Here is a 15,515-nt window from a genome sequence, read left to right on the forward strand (position 1 = left end):
AAGAAAGAAAGTGAGAAGCTCGCCTTCATTTACTTCTACACCCCCTTCCCCGTATTTTTCTGACTACACCTGGGCCTTCTCTGGCTCTAGGGAAAAGAGGTCACGTCCAAAAGCAAAGAGAGACTGAAGAAATTAATTTTGGCTTGTGATTCCGAGGGTGTCGGTTTAAGAATGATTTTGACTCCTGACTTTATAGACATTTCCCCTTAAGTGCTTACTTTAAAGTCTTTGGCCTTCCCATTCTGCAGCCCCCGAACCCCTAAACGCACAGTTCTCATTACCCTCCTAATGTGGGGTAGGCGGTTGGCCCAGGAGCATAAGCATTGGTGCTGTCTGGCTGCTAGGCCAACAGACCGTGTTTCGTAGTCTAACTTCTTTGGTTATCAGATACCAGACCCCTGACAGAGAGGGGCCGAGAGCCGGCACAGAGGTTCTTGTTCCCTTAGACTTATTAAAGCATCCAAAGGGTTTCCAGCACATTACACCTGCTTTTTATCTTTTCTGTCCGTCAAAATTAGGCGATTGCCCTGATGGATAAAAATCATGTCTGAAGCTCTATGCTGAGCAGCACTTAGAGGTTACTACTTCCAAGGATGAATACCATATGTAGTAATCCTGACTGCCAACCACATGCTATCACTCTTTGCACGGTTTTATCTTTAATATGACACATTTATTCTCATTGCATTTCATCACAGCCTCAATGGACAATGGCTTAGCAGAGCGGCAGTGCTTGCTTAGGGATGCGCTAGACCAGCATTTCCAATAGAACTTTCTGGGATGATGTAAGTTTTCTCTATCTGTGTTGTCCTACTGGCCAGCTAGGTATGGCTAGTAGCTACTGGTCACATTTGGCAATAGCATTTAACATGTGAATGGTACAACCTAGAATCAGAACTATAAATTATATTTAATTTAAGTCATTTACATTTGGATATCATTGTCCTGAGTGGCTATTTGCTACCTTATTGGACAGCACAGTGCTAGACACTACCCATCTAGGACTTGTGCTGGACCAGTGTTGTCCAATAGAAATACAATGGGAACCAGAGATGTAATCATTTTTTTCTAGTAGCCACACTTAAAAAAAAGGAGAAAAAAGAAATGAAATTAATTTAAATAATATACTTTATTGTTATCTACTCTTCAAAATACTATCATTTCAACATGTAATCAATAAAATATTAGTGACTTTTTTACATTTTTTCCACACTAAGTCTTCAAAATTCGGTGTACATTTTATAATTACAATATATCTCAGTTCAGACCAGCTATATTTCAAGTGTTCAACAGCCAAATGTGGCTACTGGCCACCATATTGGACAACACAAGGCAGATATTAGCTACCCTGGGGCTAACTTTTCTATCTGTAACATGGGCATGTTTACAGCAACTATAATCTAAAACACTCTTGTATTTAACTAAGGGATGTTAAAGAATTTTTAACACAGGGTATTAAACACAAAACCAAACTCACTACATTTATTTTTACCAAAGTATACATAGCTATGCAAAATATTTGGTGTTTCCTTTCCTTTCTAACTATGTTTCTTGGTCTTTTGCTTTGAATTAAATAAATTCACTAATTTCACTAACATGTCAATATTTACTGCTAATTATACAAGAACAGTTCTACAACTTGAAGAAATGCTATGTGATTATGTATCAACATTCTTAAGCTCAGGGCCTAGTAATTTCCATATCAATAATTTCCATTAGTGTAATGGGACACAATAGAAGCTGTTCCTGGAATGAAAACAAGTAATGAAAAAAGCAATCATAGAGAATCACTTAGCAGCAAAGTAGGTAACCAATAAGCCAATGACCTGATCAATGGGTATTAGGTACATTAAATGCAGAAGATGATTCAGAAGTGTCCATTAGCAGGAATTTTAACAAATAAATTACATAAAAATAATCAATACAGCTGGCTGACAGTGTAACCTGCAACAGTGGATTCAAAGACAATTGCAAAGATTTGCATTGTTCACACTTGAATGCCTTCACAAGTTCAACATTGCAAACTACACCTCCTCCCCCATCTTGAGTCCCTTCTTTAATGCTTTTTCTAAATCAGGTTCTTGTTTCATCCTTACCACATACTCATGAAAAATGGATAAAGGCAGTCATGTGGGTTTTCTGTCTCTCCAGGACACACCTTGCTGAAACATGCTCAGTATTTGTTAATGGCTTTGAGGCAAGAGCCATGACGGTACAGTTTTGCTTTGGAAGACAGAGGCAAAGAGAGACAATACTTGAGAAGGAGGTAGCATGGGGAAGGGGGGGCAGTTGTAAAGTCTGGATGGCTGCCTTTTAAACTTGGACAGGAAAATTGTTTTGTAATGATTGTCCACAATGTCAGCCTGGCTCTCCACTAGAGAAAGGGAAGCAGAATGCAGTGCCTGTGGCCTTGGACTCTGTCAGACTAATCAGAATCTTTCCTTCCACTTTACAACAGTTCGCATCCTTTGATTTTGTTCATCCAATAAGCGTTTATGCATTACAAACTTAGACTGGGAGAAGACAAGATAATGATACCACTATTATGTATTATTTAGCTGGTATTAAGCTTTCATTTGCTTCTCTGGCAGAAGCAAGATTGTGCTTTGCCTCGGAAAGCAAGCAGGACTGGGCTACAGTCTTCATGCTCTGCCTTCAAGGGGTTTGGTCCTAGGATACCGCAGGGAACCCGGGAGGCCCTCATGTCTTTTCTTCTCTTCACTTTGCACAGTATGTTAAAAAGGAAGCAGAGGGCTAGCCTTTACTGAACACCAGTTAGGTATCAGGCACCCTCCTAAGCACAGGTAGGTAATACCTAATTTTATTGACTCCCCCCCACCACAAAGTTGTTGCTAGTAATGGAAAAAATACATTATTTTAAACATAGAGAGGAGAAAACCCTCTGCCCCTCCCAGTAGCAAAATCCCAAGATTCCAGAAGACAAGGTCAGCAGAGCCCTTTGATACTTTTTATTCCTAACAAGGAAATTAATCTAGAGGTGGTGAGGTGAGGCTGTTAGCTACCCCTCTTTAATGTTCAGGCAATGATAGTGGTATTACTGGGTGCCAGGATTAAGCCATTTAAAGTGAGATCAGAAAAAGCAAGAAACATCATCCTTTCAAAGCAGCAAATACTACTAGGTCTCAAGAGGTACAACTGGAATACTTCTTTGGGGTAATTTCTGGAGAAAGGAAAGAGCCCATTAAATATGCATGTAAAAGTAAGCAACACATCCATTGCTTTTGAGAGAATCTATGAAATAACTATTAAAGGGATGTTAAAGGATAATAATTTTAAAGGTAAAATCATAATTCCTAGTGATACAAAATGAACACATGTCAAAGATTTTACTTCCTTCATTCATTAATTAGGGAACCAGTAAGAGAATAGGACAGGTTGAAAAGAGGATTCATAAGGCAGGTACCTACACAGAGAGGCTGATACAAATTTGCTTAATAGATGCAAAACTGGCTGGAGGGAGGATGGTGGGGACAATTTTCAAAATTCACTTGCATGTTGTGGTAGGCAGAATCCTGAGATGCCTGGCCCCTAGTGCACATATCCCGGATCGTCCCCTCCCCTTGAGGATGGGCGGGACTGTGGATCCGATGGATTTCTCCCCACGATTAGGTTACAGCAGGTAACAGAGGTGAAGGGATTTTGCAGATGTAATTAAATCTCTGAGACTCTGAATTAATCAAAAAAGAGATTATCCTTGAGTGGGGCTGACCTAATTAATCGAACGCGCAAAGGATACTGGACCCTTCTTAAAGGAAGAGATTTGAAGTATGAGAGATTCTGCTGGCCTTTGAGAAGCACACTGCTGAGCTAGAGAGGACCACATGGTAGGGGATGGCAAGGGGCCTCTAGAACCTGAGAAGTGACAGCCAACAAGAAAGCAGGGACGTCAGTCTTACAACAGAAAGATGAATTCTGCCAACTACCAGTGAGCTAGGAAGAGAAACCTGAACCACAGATGACGTCAGTGTGCTGAAACCCTGGGCAGAAGACCCAGCTAACCTGCACCTGGACTCCTGACCCCAAAGAGAATCCAGGATCATACATGAATGTTATAGGAAGCTGTTCAATTTGTGGTAGTTTGTTAAACAGCAACAGAAAACTCATATACGTGTCTACGGAAAGAATTATTTGTATTGCTATGGCTGAGCTACAATTTACAATGTTGCAAAACAGCTGAAGGCAATGAAAAGTGCAGAGACCTCAGAATCAACCTGGAAGACAATGCCTAGGTTTTCACTGGATGCATCCAGTAACCCATTTGGTCCTTACCAGGAGCAATAGTTCATTTGGTAAAGTGCCTGTTTCACAGACAACATTGCTTGATTTTATTTTTTATTTGAAAAAAACCTTTTTTGTTTTTCCCTGGAATGGATTTAGACTACACTTTAATTTGTTTTTCTGGGCATGTGAGGGGGTGGGGAGGGATGGCTCCCTACCAGGGGTAACAGAGTGGAAATCTACAAAGGCCCCAGAAAGCACCAGCAGGGCTGAGCACCATGCAGCAGTCACTGCTGAGCAAATAGAACTGGGCAAAATCCAACCTGGACTATGAGGGTGATGTTCCAAGTGCAGTGAAAGTTGAGGCTGATCTCATCCACTCATCCATTTATTCCCTCAATAAACAAATCCAGTGCCCACCTGGTTCTAGACAGGGAGATAGTGCCCAGTGGACACAACACGCTCCCCATCCTCACAGAGTTTACACTCTGGAGGAATAAAAATAACCCAGATTTGGAGATCTATATTGAAAAGTACCAGATTTGGAAAAATATAGATTTGACCATTGTGGTTAGCCATGAAGGCTTTCCTGAGCTTAAAGGTTGAGACCACAGCCCTGTGGGAAGAGTTTCAGAGATCATTCGGTTGCTAATCCTCCTAGTAAGAGGCAGATTCAGGCATAGAAAAGGAGAACGATGACTCCGGGTCCTCAACTGGTAGATGCACAGGTGCAGACCCCTAAGGAAATACAGATTTGATCCCTGGTGTTGGGTTTAGCCTCCGCTGCCCCGTGGAGGCTGCCCTGCACCCATGGATAAATAAATCCAGAAAACAGAAGATAATACATTATATTCTCTTATGCTGCTCTGTCTACCTCTGCAGTTAGTAATAATGAGCGCTTACACATGGAAGCACTTTGCATATAGTAACTTATTTAATGTTCACAACAGCCCGTGGAGGGAGGTACTGTTACTACGCCCACGCTACAGACGAGGAAAGCTGGCGCAGGGAAAGGTGAGGTGACTTCTCCACAGCTGCACAGCTACTGAGTATGAGAGCCGGGACTCATGCCCAGACAGTCTGGCACCAGAGTCCTCGCTCCTAACCTTCCCAGGGAGCCGTCTTTGTAATAACGGTTCCCTTGGGCATGGGCAAGAGCCACATCTGGGAGTAGTTCTCAAGCACAGTCTGCCTTGCGATTTACTTTGATTTCCCCAAAGCTCCAGTATCCCCAGTAGCAGGAGTCCACGTCCAGCCGTCCTACGGGAAATTAAGGGATTTTTATATTCACCTCTGGCCGCAGCGTGGGGGCATGCTGACTGCACCCCAGGTAAAACTAAGAGTTATTTTACCATCCTTGCAAATCTCTCATCTACTTCAAAATGCTTCTTGCCTCATCTCTGATCCTCTGCTTTCTCCTCCGGATGGGTTCTGTCTTAAATATATACTGCTCATCTCCCCACTAGGGTCCAACCCCGGGGGCACGAGCCGTGATGGCAAGCCCCTGCAGCTGCCCACAAACAGTCAGTCATACCAACGATGACAGAGGGTTTCAAGTTTCCTGTTTACAGTCACCGTCCAATGGGGAGCTCTCCGGGAGAAATTAAAGACTGGCAACAAATTAACAAGGGTTCAGTTATTTTACAAGGGAGAACAATGGCTCCTCTGACCATTGAGTCATTGCATCTCTGGTTTCCATGGAGCATCATAAAAGGATCTATGTGTGTGTCAAGAGAGCGGATGGAGAGAAGCGGCCCCGGGCAAACAGGAGAGGAGGCTTCTGCCTGATGAGTCTTCATCCGAAAGTGATTAAGCCCCAGCACTTGGTATTCAGTTCCTGAGTCCCTGTGTCGGTGGCTGCCCTGCCTGGGAAAATGACAATGACTAGTTCCAGTGGTTGCTTTCTCCCCTTTTCAGAAGATCTTTGCACCCGAGTTGTGTGGTCCCTTTACAGGCTTATTTATGCCTGCCCCCATCTTTTCCCTTTATAGCAACTTGTTGGAAAAGCTGCGTAGGCAATCAGAGTGGCCTGCTGAACTGCCTCTGCGAGGGAAACAGTTGAAGAATTTTCAGGGGCTGACTCTGGAACTTAGGGGTTCTGGGGTTCTCTGGCTGCCCACAACCCATCCCGGCTTCTTTTTACAACTCCACCACCCCTTCCCCCCTTCTCTGTCACGCGATTTTAGAAGGTTTGGAGCCCTGACTCAAAGGTGGAGCATGTGATTTAGGCTCAGCCAATCAGTGCGTGATATTCCCTTGGCCACCAGTGATTGGTTCACTGATAATCATGTGACTTAATTGGAGCCATTTAGAGAGGCAATAAGGGTTTCGGTGGGAATTCTGGGAAGGAGATTCTCACTCTGTTCTTGCTGGACTCGATTGAGGTGTGAAGCTGGAGACCAGGTAACCTTCTTACTGCCAAGAGGGAGCAGTGGTCTTAGCATACGGTCAAGCTAGGAAAAAAACAAGAGAGACACTGACTCTTGAGTACAGTGCCAGAGTACAGGGAAAATTGAGAGAAAGCTTCGAGGAAAAGAGCTGCCTGAGGAAGGGCCGTTCACAGCCCTTCAGCCAGGAAAGTGAGCCTCACCTGAGGGTATTGGTCCCTTTACATTTATCGTGAGAAAGCAAAATCTGCAAAATATACTTTTATTTTTTTTTAAAGATTTTATTTATTTCAGAGAGAGAGAGAATGAGAGATAGAAAGCACGAGAGGGAAGAGGGTCAGAGGGAGAAGCAGACTCCCCGCTGAGCAGGAAGCCCGATGCGGGACTCGATCCCGGGACTCCAGGATCATGACCTGAGCCGAAGGCAGTCACTTAACCAACTGAGCCACCCAGGCGCCCCTGCAAAATATACTTTTAGAACCGTTAGCTTTTCCATTCCCTTCCATCTAAACCTGACATTTTTATGGGGGAGAAATCTGTCTAGTTTATTATTCAAGTTATTGCTGGGCCTACCTTAAAGTGAACAGACATGGGTTGAAATCCTCAGTAAAAGTCTTCTGTATCTTTTTTTTTTTTTTTTTTTGGTCACCATGCCTTTTAAGTGTTTCCAGTATCCTCTCAATTATACCGTCTTTCTAGCTAAGAGATGGTATATGAAGACATTTGGCAGGGGACCCAGAGTCACCTGAATCATGCCTTGGCCTACCAACCCCATCTCTCCCCAGTGCCCCAGGGGAGCTGTAAGTAAGGTATTTTTAGAGAGAGCTTTGGTCCAAAACCTGAATGGAAATTCAAGTAAGTAAGGTTGGACCTCATGTTCTTTCTCTTCATTGTTTAGTTCCAACGCTCAGATATAACCAGTCAGTTGACCTAAACCTCCCTTTTCTGGGAGTGCTAAGCCCAGAAAATCAACTGTTTTGGTTTGCTGGTATGGGGTTAGGATGAGCCACTCCATCTTGGGCCCAATCTGGTTACTCTGGCCAAGTCAAGAACTCTGAATCTGCTCCCAGTGGGAGGATGAATATGTGCCCAAAGAGAGAGGAAGTGAAGGGGTGGGGAGAGGGGCATCTAGGGCCGCCCTGCCTTTCTGGCCACAAGGAAGGCAGAGAAAAAGAGACTATTTGTATGTTACATGTGCTGTAACCGTATTTCTGTTGAAATGTCCACCTTTGGAAAGTTGTGAGCCAATAACTGTCTTGGAATTAATCAGATCAGTACTCTCTCAGAGCAGAACAAAGCAGGAGGTAAAACAAGAATTTCTGAAAGCTTGTTCTTCATAGTTATGTTATCAAATTAGGATAATGCTGGCTAAGATAACAAATCATCTCTAGAATTTCAACAGCCTAACACAATACAAGTTTACTTCTTATTCATATAACAATCTAAGGTGGATCCTTCTCACTGACGGGCTACTCTCCTATATTTAGTGATTTTAGAACTCAAGTTCCTTCAGTGTATGTAAGGCTCCACGTTAAGTTAATGGCTTTCAACTTTCATTGTACTTTGTCATGACCTGATGAGTTTTAAAAATGCTAATACATGGGCCCCACCCTAGGAGATTCCGATTTCGCTGGTTTGAGTAGCTGCTTGGGCACCCATATATTTAAGATACCCCCAGAGGAGTATGAAGGTATTTCACTAGAGCGTTGCCCTAAAGCAGTTGTTCTAATGCGTGGTCCCCAGACCAGCAGCAACAACGTTTGGGAACTTACACAATGTGCAAATTCTTGGCTCCCAACCAGATATGTGGAATAAGAACTCTAGGGTGGTGCCCAGCAATCTGTGTTTTAAGAGCTTTCCAATTGATTCTGATGCATATTCAAATTTGAGAATCACTCTCCCAGAGCCTCAAAGTTCTCTGCATCCAGGTGGAAGGGGAGAGAGGGAGTTTGAGGAGCACACCTGCTACTTAACTACCTTGGACTGGCAATGACCTCACAGTCTCTTGGCAATATCCAGTCACGTGGGCCCAGCTAGAGGCAGAGAAGACTGGGAAATGGGACCCCCACTGGGCAGCCTGTTCCTGCCATAATCATACATATTAGAGTTGTCTAGAATTCCACACTGATTCAGGAGGGAAGAAAAATGAAAGGCAATTCTAAGTCCTATGTGTAATGTAAATAGTCAAGGCTCCTAGGTCGTGGAAGTTGAGACTAAACAAAAATCTGGAAGAAGATATGCAAATTATTTGTTTTGATAGAGAATAGTATGGGTTCCTTTGAACAGAAAAACTAACACATAAAAATTTCAATAATTTATAAGCAACATACCCTGTCTTGTAACAGCCATTTTTCATTAAAGTGATAAAATTTCTTGAGTTCTCCTGATTAGATCTCTCTGTGATTCACATGGTTTCCATTCACTTCCCCCACCAGCTCAACAGCAACTCTGAGAAAGAGATGGGAGATTGTGGATCTGTAGGCACAAGGTCCTTTCAGAAGCCAGTCTAGAAGGAATCTCCTCACCGAAGCCTCCACTATACTGTGACGGCGAGAACAGAGATATTAAATAAAGTCAGGTGGTTTGTGGTTCGCACCCTGGCTTTGCCAGTTCTTTCCTGTGTAACCTTGGGTGAGATGTTCAAACTCTCTGGGCCTCAGGTTCCTCTTCTGTGAAAGAGTTAAAAAGTCCCGGTTTGTAGAATTATTGGGACAACTACATGAAATAATAAAGGTGCCTTAAATATCTTAGGTCTTCTAATCCCCACTCTTCTCTCCCGACCTTCAGGGTGCAGATGACATGGGCCAGATTCTGGTCTCCATTCCAGGAGAATGCCATCTGTTGAGTTTAGGCTGCCTTGTGATACAGAAACAATTCAGGCCATTGTTATCCCCAAGAGGACACATCCAGGTGAAGCACTTAAGATGCTTTGAGGTTGTCTGAGGGTGGCTAAGTCCCACCCATTCTCAGTAAAGCAATTTATAGTGAGAAGCCTTTCAAGTCAGGCCTGCCTTTCCGGTCTGCTCTTTGGTGGCAGGGCGATGGGCCTTGGGCTCTGTTTGTTGTATGATGCTTGTGGTTTCTACCTGCTCTGGCTTAGGTGGTTTGTTTCATTCAGACTAGATGCCAAGGGGACCATATGGTCCAGTGAGCCAAGAAACAGCAGATGTCTGGGGGGACTTTGTGTTGTCTGTGACACTTCAGAAAGTGACTCCATTAGCCAGTGGTACAGAACAAAAAGAACCTGTCACAGTTGAGCACAGAGACATTTGAGCACAGAGACAACTCTGGCCATTTGAATGCTTGAAGCATATGCCAACCCCTGGAAAGCTAAAGTCTAATTTGGGCTTCGTAATTCTTTATAGAGGTCAAGTGACCAGGGAGGGGCTGGAGAGGAGGTGATACCAGGCAATTACCAGCACTTACAATTTTGTGCATCCAAAATAACACAGATAGTTCCTAGATGTTTTAATATCCAGATCTCAGAGCCAGTTCGGAGCTTATAACGATACAGTGACAACCATAGTAAACTCACATACAGACAGCGCCTTCCAATCTATAGAACATTTTTGTAGGGTGTAGGGAAGCTGATCCTTTCCATTTCCTGGGAGCACATAAGTTATCACACTTATTTGATTGGTCAGAGATCCTTTGGTGGCATGGAATATATATCCACTGTAAGGTATCCACTGCATGTTTTAGTCCAGAGGCAGGCAGCACTTCCTACGTAATGCAGCCCTGCATGAAAGTGGTGTTTTTCACCCCAGTCTTGCCCGAAGCTAAAGCTTGGCAATCGATTCTTGCTGCCAAGTTTACAACATGGTTGGGATGGTGAGAGAGCCCTACAGAATTCATGTGAAAGGTAATCCACATCCCCCCCCCCACCCCCATGCAGCTGCTCTTAAATCTACAAGGACATGTCCCTACATGAAGTCTCTGGATATTGTACTGAGATCGTCACATGTCATTAACACAGTTCAATTCCGCAACTTAACTGATTGGAAAACCTGATTCAATTGCAAATTTGTTTTTGGCAACTGCATCAGCATCTTCCCAAAATATATTAGAGTTGCCATTGACAGATGGTTTGAGATGGGCCCAGGGAGGCTGTTGACAGGTATCTTGAGATGGATCTTATTACGTTGACATATCTAAAGAATGTCCCATGGGAAATGTCTTCACAGACTTGGAGGCTGACAGAACAAGATGGAAGCCCTTCAAGAGAACTGCCAATAAAAAGACTGAAAATGGGCACAGCCTTCTGGAGGTAATCTGGCAGTGTGTAGTGAATCTTAAAACATTCAAACCCCTTGACCCTGTATTTGTCTTTTCAAGTTTTAGTTGAAAGTGCAGCTCAGACACGTGTGCAAAGATTTATGTGCAGAGCTTTTCACTGTGGCATTAGTCACAGAATAATGAAGAACTGCAAATCATCCAAATTCTGCAGTTTGAATACACTGATTATATTTATATCCACGCTTACTGTGATAAAAAGAAACCAGGTGAAGAGCTGTTTGGGTAGAGTGATCTAAGTTTTGCAAAAGGAAAAACACGGGCTGGAAAAAAACATTTTCTAAATGTTAATAGTGAGGGTCTCTTGGTGGTTGATCTAATGAGTAAATTTTCATCATTTTAGGGTGGTTTTTTTTTTTTTTGTATTTTTAGTGAACTTCCTGAGAATATGCTCCTTGAAAAGGTCATTTATATAAACAACAATTTATAGAAAATTTTGGATAGGAAAAAAATCAGCAAGAACCAACACAACTATTTAAATTTTTATATCCTAGGCTCTGCCTTTGTACATGGAAATTTTTTATATAGTCAAGAGAATACCCATAGCTTTGTATTCTTTTTTCTTACAATCTAAGTAAGAGTAACACTAAAAAAATCTGATGAATCTGGAAAATTGTGTGTGTGAGAGAGAGTGCATGTACCTATACACATATTATAATATAAAATATTAATTGTTTGAAAATTGATAATCAACATATGTGGGATAAGTCTGATTAAGATCAGAAAATCTACTTATCCAAAAAAATTTAACTTCTACCTCTTTCTATAGCCGAACTAACTCTCTGTAGGCTTAAAATCAGGGATATGAAACTAACCCCCCAAATTTTAACCAATTTGGCAGATTTTTGAAATCAATGAAATATTCTTTAAGAATATAAAATTTGAACACGACTCAACCCACCGGAGAGAGAGAATAATGGATTTGAAAAACCAGTGGCTGAAAAAGCATTAGGAAGCAGGAACAGTGGTTAAGATTATTTCTGAGCTGGACACACACAAGAAATTGAGGATGACGGCCCAACAAAAGAGGCTGTGGCTGTGGCATTGACTTGATGCCCATGATGACAGTAACCGCCAGGGAAATTTAGGAAAGTAGGAAGATTCAGCATTTAAAATCAAAATAAGGCTTGATGCAGATAACAAATCTACTGCCTTCCAGACACAATGCAGAACCTGCAGTTTTTATTTTACCAAGGCCTGCCTCACATAATTCAAGTCAAAATATTACTTTCATCAGAGAATTATTTTTGTTCTTCCATGAAAGAGCACAGGAAATATGTTATGAAATTACTTGCCAAGGTCAAGAAATCTCATAATCTTGACAAGACGGGGGGCGGGGGAAGAAGAATTGTGCCTTCGTCTAGACCAGTACTCCTCAACTGGGGGCAGTTTTGTCCCTTAGGGAATATTTGGCAATGACCGGAGACAGTTTTGGTTGGCACAACTGGGGATTTGGGGGAGTGCCACTGGCTTCCAGGGGTAGAGGCCAGAAATGCTGCTAAACCTCTTGCAGTGCTCAGGACAGCCTCTCCAACAAAGCATTGTTCCCCCCAAATGTCAGTAGTGCCAAGGTGGAGGAACCCTGGCCCAGACAGTGACAAATGATCCTGGAAGAAATGACCAAATGCAAGGTCCCTGCCATCTACTTTCTACCTGGGGGTTTGGTGAGGTGGAGGGGGTCCTAGGGGAGGGACTTTCTCCACCAAGTCCACCTGTGGCCCGTCTGAGGCCAGGTAGAGAAGGATGACCCCTCACTCCTGATGGCTGAGGCCACCGTTGCATCTTTCATTAGAACTAGATGAGAAAATTTAAATATGGTAAAAATCTTGATTTCACTGGGATTTATAAAGGCAAAACTCTCAGTTGAGCCAGATTTGTTTTTTTTTTTTTTTCCTATACAAGGGAAAAGGGGCAAAATACATGGAAGAAAAAACTTATTTTGGGAACTTCAAAAACATGTCCAAGGGTCAAGTACAAATTCTACCCAATCTCCTGTTTTGTCTTTTGGACAATGGGAATTGGGGTCCACAAGGTTTAGCCCGAGGTCCAGCCTGACCCTCAGCTATCAAAGAAGAATTAGATTGCATTGGAAGTAAACTGTGCTTCCTAAGGCAGGAAACTCGACTCATAGTTTTCAGTAAGATTTTCAACATCAAGGGTTAACGTGAAAAGGATTTTCTCGTTAGCTCTTGAGATGACCTGGAATCTCCCATTCCCTGGGCATTTTGACAGATCGGAGTTTTCCTGTAGTTAACATTCCTTAAGACGTTCTTGACATTGGCAAGGTTTATAGGAAGGGCTACCGACTGTGTTAAAAACTCCAGTCCAAATTTCCCCTCTCTACATTTTATGTTTGTAACACTGGAATGCATTAAAATAAGCATGTAACATTTCTGTGTAATGAAGAAAAGTTCAGCTCCTTTGCTTTTAAAATCTAGATAAAACAAAGCATTCAATAGGTAGGGAAGAGTTAACATCAGGAGATGGTAAAATTTTGGTTCCAATTTACAACATATTCCAGATGGGCAGCGTTGTGTTCTGTGTCAGTTTGGGGGAGTTCAGAAAGTTTGATTTAAACATTTGGTTGATAGTCTTGCGAGGAACAAACCACATTGAAGTCAATGGTTTTGCCTGAATCCACCTAATCTCATCCTGACAGGTGCCTGTCCGGACTGGCAACAGTTGGGACTAACTCTCCTCCAACGTTCTTGCTAACTCCCAACAGCAGACAGTATGTGAGTCTCAGTATGTGAAAGATGGGCGAAAACTAACACAAAGCCAAACTCTGAAACTCCAATCAGCTTTAATTAGGCAAGAAAAATCAACAGCTTGAGAATATACACCTACTGAGACAAAGTGTTTCTGGGTCCAACTAAGGATCTTGCACCCCATCACCCACCTCCTCTGGCTTTTGGGTTTTCCACCATAAATAAAGTGTTAAAGATGGCTATTTTCTGTTCCTGCCAGATGTAGCGATGCTCAATTTAGAAAAGGCAAAAGGATCCTTCCGAGATCTGGTGCTAGGATGTGGTTCCCACATCACCGTCTCTTTCCCTGAATATACAGAATATCCTAGATTGTGCAAATACTCATAGCAGGGTCAAAAGGCTGTTAGCCAGAATCTACCCAACAGGACCTCCAATCAAGGTACTTTGTAAAAATGTATAAAACATGGAATAGTGGAAATGTCATCAGTTTTGGTTCTCAGACCCGGGTTTAAAATACCCGCATGGCTTTCTAGACGTGTGAACCCTAACAAAATCAGGGTGTTTCTCTGAGACTCCGAGTCCTCGCTGGTGCAGTGGTTTCATCCTGATTGGTGCATCGCACACGGTGAGGATTAAAGGCAACCAGCTCAGTGTCCAGCACTCCGCTCCCTACCCCCTCAGTGCTCAGCTCTCGCGGGGACTTCTTGTTTGTACTGTGGAGCGTTCAGTTTAAATACTTTTTAGGGAAAAGAATTAAAGCATTAGAAACTGAACCAATAGTGAGGATTTAAATCAGACGAAGCCAACTTTTGTGACCAGTTCTGGGACAGACTTAGGACAGGGATAACTCACTGTCTTCTGTTTTCTACACACAGCATTCTGACTAATGGGAACAGGAAGTTCTTAATGATGATCCCCAAATGCTGGGGAATCCTCCATCATCCCTGAAACGGGACATCGTGTTCTCACAGTACTGGTTAGGACTCTTCAGAACTAGCTTGGATCTGGATTTAGACGGGGGGTGTGGGGGGAGGAATTTCAAGGTGTCTCTTGGAGCCAAAACTCGTGTCCACTTCTCTCTGTGTATCTATTCCGTTGTTACCTTCCCGAGCATCAGCTTTTTCTTCACATCTCAAATGGCATAAAAACAGCTGCCTGATGATTCTGGAGGTGTTCTTTGTTTTCGTTTTTGTTTTTAAGATTTTATTTATTTGACAGAGAGAGCAAGCACAAGCAGAGGGAGCAGGAGAGGGAGAAACAGGCTTCCCACTGAGCAGGGAGCCCGACACAGGGCTCGATCCCAGCACCCTGGGATCATGACCCGCGCTGAAGGCAGATGCTTAACTGACTACCCAGGCGCCCCAATTCTGGAGGTCTTATATTACAGGCCCAGTCACACAAAGATACTGATGCAACTAGATAGTGCCCCCATTCCAAATTCCAAGGGAAGAGGAGCTGATTGATCCAGCTAGGGTCCACCATGCATCTCAGCTGCAATCATCTGTGACCGGGGAGGGAAGAACCGAACCCATCATATAGACATGCTGCCAAGGCTTACTCCTGCCATCCTGAGAATGGGGATAAAGGAGGACTTCTCAAGAGTGGGAGAAGAGGAATGTCTTAGGCATCGACACACTAAAGGTATCGTTCCACTGTATGCAATAGGAATGAAAGTGAATAAATATGTTTCAGAATAATTTTTAATAGCCAAGGTCACAACTGAAAAAGTTTTCTGCATATACCCTTGGTTAAGCCAAAAATTCATTTGCCCTGCATCCCAACTGTAGCAGACACAGATGGTTGCCTACCCAATAGGCGCTTCCCCTTTGTTCTTAGCTGGCAGGATCCCACATTTAGTTGGGTGTCCACCCTTCCCTCATAATGGTCA

Source organism: Eumetopias jubatus, unplaced genomic scaffold (assembly GCF_037043125.1).
Source record: "Eumetopias jubatus isolate StellerSeaLion01/CBP00866 unplaced genomic scaffold, mEumJub1_p1.0 scaffold_13, whole genome shotgun sequence".
Classification (NCBI taxonomy): Eukaryota; Metazoa; Chordata; class Mammalia; order Carnivora; family Otariidae; genus Eumetopias; species Eumetopias jubatus.